Source organism: Mandrillus leucophaeus, unplaced genomic scaffold (assembly GCF_000951045.1).
Source record: "Mandrillus leucophaeus isolate KB7577 unplaced genomic scaffold, Mleu.le_1.0 Scaffold133, whole genome shotgun sequence".
NCBI lineage: Eukaryota > Metazoa > Chordata > Mammalia > Primates > Cercopithecidae > Mandrillus > Mandrillus leucophaeus.
In genome coordinates this window covers 2,850,366-2,858,668 of record NW_012101288.1, presented here as the reverse complement: position 1 = coordinate 2,858,668, position 8,303 = coordinate 2,850,366, and positions in this window count along the sequence as shown.

The window sequence follows — 8,303 nt, the reverse complement described above, 5'->3', positions numbered from 1 at the left end:
GAGGGAGCTGTGAGGCCTTGAAATGTGGAGAATACTTTGCCTTAGGGCAACACAATTTAGAGTGTATAAAGATTTTTTTAGTGATTTTTTAAATTATGCAATATTTAACGGTGTTATTTACATTGAAATACTTCAAGTCCACTTTCAACCTGGAGGAAACTTAAGTTTCATACCTAGATTCAATTAACCATATCACCATCTAAACAACAACATGAATCACGAAGTGATTTGAGATTTTTTCCGGCTACTTGCCCCAGGCTTGTTAAAACTCTGGTTTTGTTTTCTGCCAGTGAATACCTGGGTTTCAATGTTCTACCACAGACAACACCAAAAAGTAGGGTTTTGTTTTGTTTTGTTTTTTGTTTTTGGCACAAGCCAAAAAGATTTTGTTCTGGATTCTTCTCCAAGTGCAGGTCAATATGCCCTAAAATATTTTCTGGTGATTGTTTTGAGATTCATATCAGTACCCAGAAAGAGTTGCCTTTTAACACATTTCAGAATGTGTGCTACATATCCTTTAATTTGATAATTTGTATTGTTTTAGTCTATTTGTACTGCTATAACAGAATACCAGAGCCTGGGTAATTTATACAGAAAAAAAAAAAAAAATTATTTCTTGTGGTTCTGGAGGCTGGGAAGTCCAAGACTGAGCCAGCAGTAGGTTTGGTGTCTGGGGAGTACCTCATTCCCTGCTGCCAAGAGAGCACCTTGCTTTGTCCTCCAGAGGGGATGAATTCTGTGTCCTCACATGGCAGAAGGCAAATGGAGAAAAGGGGCCTAAGCTAGTTCCCTCCTGCCCTTTGGTAAGGCACTAATCCATTCAAGAGGGCAGAACCCTCATGACCTAATCACTTCCTAAAAGGTTCCACTTCTTAATACTACCATAAAGAGGATTAAATTTCAACATGAATTTTGGAGGGAATGCATTCTAACCACAACAAGTGTTACCTAATTTAATAGCAAATTTGTACGTTACATGTTATCAGGCCCCGTGAGGCTTAGAGAGGTCAGGAAATGTTCCCTGTAGCCATTTGTGCAACAATCAGCCACATAAGCTGGATTGATCTGACTCAAAGTCTGTGATCTTTTAGCTCAACTCTACTGGTACTCAAATAAGCCGATAAGCTTCCTGTTGTTTAGTTTGAGTTTTCCCTTCACAACACCCACAACCTCCGCCCCCTTCTTCCCTGCTCCAAGATTAGATCAGGGAACATAGATAGTGTTTTAGAATAGGAGGAAGGGTTTAAGTCATCTGTTCAGTTCAACATCTATTTCCCTTTTGAGCTTTGATGTCTGCCTTTTGCCCTTTTGCTTGCCCTTGGGCTGTCTGCGGAAAAGGTGGGGGGATAGTGAGGATATGGATAACTTGCAACATAAGAAAATGGCTCTAGGTTGTTACATACCTGCCATCTCCCTCTGTCCTTGTTCTCTAGTTTTCTTCTGGGAGGTTTGCCTTGGGCAGAAAGGGTAAAGGGAACTACTATTTATGGCATACCTTTTTTTTTTTTTTTTTTTTTTAAATACCAGACACTTTACATATATCATCTGGTAAAATATACACAACAACCCCATGCTTTTGGTATTATTTTCTTCTTTTTCATGAGAAGAAATCTCAGGCTTAGAGAACTGTAGCAAGTTGTCCAGACTTTAAGGCTCTTTGGGGAGAAAAGATTCTAAATCAGATTTGATTCCAAAAGGCAGACTTTCACAGCACAGTAGGAAAGAGGAAAAGCTTTGGAATCAGGCTTGAATCACAACTTTGAGGCTGTAGGGTCTTAGTTAAGTTGTTTGACTTCTGTGTCTTCATCTGTAAACTGTTAATATAACAGTACTATCTCACAAGATGGTTGTGAAAATTAAAAGACATAATCTATGTAAAACCCTAGACATTTAGTTAGTGCTCAATAAGTGCTAACCATTACGATTGTCATGTAACATCTCCTTCCACTGGAACTGAGATGAAACTCTGACCATTTCCCAAAGCTTCAGACTCATAATTCTGCTGTCTGTTGACCTATATCTCTTCATGGATGTTCTGTCTACAGCTCAAACCTCACATCTCCAAAACTGAAATAGTTCACTCTCATTCCAGAAGCTTGTATTTCTTCCCATATTTTCTATCCTTTTTAATGGAATTGCTGTCTACCTAATTTACCAAGGCAGTTTCCCTGATTTTATAGAATAGGAAATTTAGAACACTAGAGGGTTAAATTATTTGCTAACAACTACTCAGAAAATTAGGAACCCAGCCATGGTGGAAATTCAGGTATAACAAGTTCTAGGTGCTTTATCCTACACCTTGTTTCATTCCTCCTTCCCTCGCTCCCTTTCTCCCTCCCTCCTTCCTTTCCACCCTTCCTTCCATTTTTTCACTCTCTCACTTATTCATTCATGCATTCATTTGTTTAACATTTTTAACTTTCCAATCCTTATACATTGAATTGCTTCTTCTTGTCATTTAGCACAGCCTAGGACTTCCAGTGCAACATTATAAAGAGGGATAATGAGAGGGTATTGTTAATTCAGTCCTGATTTTCAAGGAGATGCTTACAGCATTTCCTTATTCAGAGTGCTTGATGTCAGTTTGGTTTTATTTCTAGTGGACAGTCTTTGTAAAGTTAAGGAAGTTACCTTCTATTTCTGGTTTACTAAGGGCTTCTTTTGTTTACTATAACTGTCTATTAAAGTTTATAAAATATAAAATGAATTTTCCTCACTTAAGTAGTCATATACTTTTCTCCTTTCATCTGCTAATATATTGAATGCCAATAATACATTTTCTAATAATGAATCAATCTTGCATTATTCACATAGTCCAAACTTAGTCATGCTGTACTACCGTCTTCTATATATATTGTTGGACTTGGTTTACTGATATTTTGTTTGGCATTTGGGATTTATGTTTATATTTAGGAAAATGGATGGGCAATTTTCCTTTAAAAATTTTCCATGACTTAATTTGTTATTAAAGTTACATTAGCTTCATGGAATAATTTGGGGAGATTCTTTCTGTGTCTAGTCTCTGGAATAGTTTGATTAAGATTCGAATGAGCTATTCTTTAACAATTTGGTAGAATTCACTAATAAGCTCTGGTTCTAGTATTTTCCTTTTAAACATATTCTTTAAAATTAAAGAATACATTTTAAAATTCTTTTTAAAGAATTTTCCCAGTCCTTTAAGAGTTACAAGACTACCCATGCTCTCTATTTTCTTAGGTCAGTTTTGTTAAGTTTATTTTTTTCTAGGAATTTGTGCACTCCAGGTTTTCAAACTTATTACCATAAAACTGTCAAAAGTATTCTTTTATGTTTTTGAGATTATTTATTATTTTAAACTCTATTATATCTGATGTCATTTCCCCTTTTGTTTATAATACAAATTTTATGTCAATTTTTTTATTTTCATCAATGTGACAGTTTGTATGTTTTTTAGTATTTCCTATATAACCTTTAGATTTTTTCTTTTGGCACATGTGGAATATTTTGATAACATCAATTCTGATATAATTATCACAGAGTATGTTTATTAATTTAATCCCCTTTTCCAAAATCCATAGATTTTCCCAGCATCAATAGCAATTAATTGCTCATTAACCACAGTAATCTAGCTCATGTCTTCATGTTACCTGAAGTAGATGTATTATTACATCCGTGATTATGGTGAAAGGGATTTTCAAATTAGAGTTAGAAGATGTGGGATCAAATTCCAGGTCTGGTGCTTACTTGCAGTAAGATATTTAAACTATCTGAACCCCAATTTGCCAACCTTTTTATTGTTAAAATTTTCTATAGGTTTATTTATTGAAAGAGTTGTATCCATTCACTCATGCTCACCATCATTCCTTTCCTACCTTTTGAAAAAACAACAAAGCCCCAACTATCTTGACTGCTATGCCTCAAGTGAAGCTTCTAGAGGTTTAGCATTAAATCTTGTGAGGTTTTATTCTTCTGACTCTGATAGTCAGATCCTTAAAGCTTGCTTAGGCCTTTCCTCTGTCAATGTGATCTAATTCTTGGGAATTACTCTCCTAAGAAAGTATGAGGCAAGGCCAAGCTAAGTTTGGCCTCTTGGAGAAAATCCAATGCAGAAGCCCAGTGAAGTCACATTGAGCTGAGTCCTAAAGGCATCAGTTTTATGGAGCAAGATGTGTTTGTGTGTGCACATATGTTTGGGGGAGGGGGTGAAATTTGATGGGGAAAGTTGTTAGGCTTTCACTCTCTGGGTCATGGAAGTCTCAAAAAAATAGACGCATAGTCAGATTCTAAAAGGCCTTGCAACTTATGCATATTTCAGATGAGGGTGACAATAAGCATGCAATGAGATTGTGTGCAAGGAAGTGCTATAAAGCACTTTCAAAATAGGAGGTATCCATAGCATTATCTAGTCTGACAGACTCTGATGTTTCAAAGAACCCCTCACCTTCTACCTTACCTTCAGATGCCTCTACAAGTACTTTAGATTTGCAGCGTATTCGGAATAAGGTGGAAAAATGTCATACCATTCTTGACTCTACCCTTGGTAATATTTAGTTTACTTAATGTGGTTTCCTTTGGAAAAGTTTTATGACTCTGGACTTCTGTCACTGAAAAATAGCTGCAAATTTACTGAGCCCCAAGTTTGATTTGCAGGATGTTATTATGAAGCTACACCTGGAATAATAGAGTTTTATCTTCCAGAGATACCTGTAAGGGGTAAGAGAGACACACACTTCCTGCTTTTGACGTAAAGTTTCATTCACATGTGATCTTCTGTCCAGCAAGGAGTAAAAACAATATTTGGAGTTGAGCATTCAGACATCCTTTCTGCATGTTACTTACTTCCTGTCTTCAGATGTTAGAGTATAGCTGTTAAAATAGTTACTTTATTTTCCCAGGGAAGAGAAATTATGATTATTTTTGATGGTGAGGGCCTTGCTGGCAAATTAATCCAGGTCCTCTCAGGACTTACTAATATCCGATGAATAAATTTTAGACTACTTTTCGTGTGTATTGAATCATATTTTATGGAAATTTTGGTATTTTAAGTTTGTATACCTTTTCTGCCTGGCATGATTATAAAATTCTCAGAAGCCATAACTTGTATATCCAATTGATTATCTATCCTGCAATGTCTAGTCCCACACAATGCACAGAGTAAGTGCTTAATTTATGTGCAAGAAATGAATGAAAGAAATGATACTTTCAAGCACTTTTTATTTTGATAGTTCTAAGAGTCAGAAAAGAGACATCCTTGCAATGCATTTTCTCATTGAAATTTCATAGCAACAATAACAGCAATGACATAATAGCAATATTTAAATTTGAGTGATAAGCATGTGCTAGATACTGTTCTAAGGGCTTTGTATACATTTTTTGAAATTATTTAATCCTTGTAACAATCCTATGAGATAGGTGCTGTTATCAGGTAAGGACACTGAGGTACAGAGAGGTTATATACCTTCTTAAGGAAGTCCACCTTGTAAATGGAAGATTTGGGATTCCAACCCAGATGCTCTGACTCTAGAGCTCGTATTTTAAACCACTACATTATATTGCCTATCTAAGGAAGACATTGTTTTCCTCATTATACAGATGAGGATTCTAAGACCCAGATAGCTTAACAAATTGTCCCATTGTCATACTACTAATATGTAGCTAATAAACATATAATAATGAAGAAATGTACAGCACAATTTTATGCTTGGTAATGTATCTGTGAATCGATCTCACTATATTGGAGTCTGTGGATTAGGCATCTCAATTAACCACATTCCAGAAGAAATCACAGAATATGGCAACTTGAAGAGATTTTAGAAACAATCTGCTCTTTCACAAAGTAGAATTATTTTCTGCAATGTGGCTGGGAGATAGCTCATCCAGTTTCTGCTTGAAATGTCACTAGCATAGGGAAGTCACCACCTCTCAGTCTTTTCTTATATTGAACCAAAATCTTACCCCTGTTGATTGTATTCATTGATCATGGTTCTATTCTGCAGACATACACAAAGTGAAGTTAACCCAATCCCCAGTTATTAAGTCCTGTAAATTGTTTTTCTAGGTTGAACAACTTCTAATAATTGCAGTGTATCTTTCAGTGTTTACTATCCCAAGTTTCTTGTAGATTTTTACTTATTTTGACCCATTTAATCCTCACAGCAGTTCTATAAGTGAGTGAAAGAACAAACATGTGGGGAAACCAAGTAATTTGCTCAGGACCACAGAGCTAGGCAATAGAAGAGCTTGGAATTGGACCCTAGGGTCAGACTTCAAAGTTTATGCACTTCACTCTTTTGTGCTAGTGTCTCTCATTTAATGTATGTTTTAATTATTTCCTGAGCCTTTCAACAAGCTGATCACCTGCTTTACCCTCATTTAAACATCATCTAACCTGTTAAGAGCTTCAGGTATGGGCCGATCAAGGAAGCAAAGAGAAGGACTTCTCTCTCCTTTTCTGAATGCCATACTTCTATCAGTGGAGCCTAATCTCCTACTACTTTATTATGGGAATCATAGCCATGAAAATCCCTAGAATCTTTATTCTTATCAACAGCTTATAACACAGTTCTCCCTGTCCTACATGTTACAGAGATTTTTATTTTGAATATGCAATGATAGAACTTTCTACTTTATCTCTATTATATTTCATCTTTCTATTTAGTGCCCATGTGAAACTCTTAAAATCTCAATTTTGTCATTGTAAGCATTAGGTAGCCCTCCCAGAGGCTACCTAGTAACTTGAAGTAATAAAAGCAACACCTATTATGCACCTCACCTATTAGATTCAACAATTGCCACCTTCAGGTTTTGAAGGAGTGTGGGCCAGCTGCTTTATAATATCTAGATGTCAAATGAGCAAGATCCTGGTAGTTCCAGCCTCTTTTTGTTCTGGCTTATCTTTTTTCTTTATGAAAACACAAGCATTGATATTTTATCAGCTTATGAGATGATGAAAAGAAAATGCTGCAGATTAAAAGTTTTTTTCTTTTCTTTTTCTCTCTTTTTTTTTTTTTTTTGACACACAGTCTCCTTCTTTTGCACAGCCTGGAGTGCAGTGGCATGATCATAGCTCACTGCAGCCTCAACTAACTGAGCTCAAGTGATCCTCCTGCTTCAGCCTCCTGAGCAGGTAGGGCTACAGGTGTGCACCACCATGCCTGGAAAATTTTTTAATTTTTATTTTTGTAGAAATGAGGTCATGCTGTATTGTTCAGGCTAGTCTCTAACTCCTGGCCTCAAGCAAGTCTCTCACCTCATACTCCCAAAGTGCAGGAATTACAGGTGTGAGCCACGAAGCTCAGCTAAAAGATGTTTTTAAAAACATGACTTTGAAAATTTTTGTGGTTGTACAAACAGGTTTCAGGCATGAACATTTGTATATGTGTAGAGGCAGCATCCAGGATACAAGAAAAAAGCATGGTAAAGTGATTGGAAGTCGAGAGTGTAGAGCTAGACAACCTCGGTTCAAATCTCAGCACTGCCAGTTGCTACCATGTGACCGTGGGCAAGTCACTTCAGTTCTCCATGCCACAGTTTTCTTTCTTATAAGGTAGGCATAATAGTATGCCTACCTCATAGGATTGCTCCCTAATGAGCATACTTTACATATTTAGAGCCAGGTCCAACACATGGTAAGTAATCAATAATTGCTAGTCGTCGTTATTGCTCTAAAGCTGGAGTTGGCAGACTACAGCCCATGGGTCCAACCTGGCCTTCTGCCTGGTTTTGTGAATGAAGTGTTGTTGGACTGCTGCCACACTGATGTATTTGTGTAGAATCTGTGACCTCTTTGTGCATCAGTGGCAAAATGAAGTTACGACAGAGACTCTAAGGTCCACAAAGCCCTCAGCATTTTCTCTCTGGCTTTTTACAGAAAACTCTTGCCTACCTCCATTTTACAGGATAGAATGCAGGGTTCCTGACCCTCATCTGTGACTCCTTGGTCTTGTAACCTTAGGCAAGTGACTGATATTCTCTGGCCTCTGCTACTTGATCTGTAACAAAGATTGGTTATGAGACTGCTCCTAGAGAACAACTCTAAGAAATTGGCCGCACACGGTGGCTCACGCTTGTAATCCCAGCACTTTGGGAGGCCAAGGTGGATGGAGCACTTGAGGTCAGGAGTTCGAGACCAGCCTGGCCAACATGGTGCAACCTCGTCTCTACTAAAAATACAAAAATTAGCCAGGCGTGGTGCTGTGCACCTCTAGTCCCAGCTACTCAGGAGACTGAGGCAGGAGAATCGCTTGAACCCAGGAGGTGGAGGTTGCAGTGAGCCAAGATCGTGCCACTGCACTCCAGCCTGGGCAACAGAGCCAGACTCCATC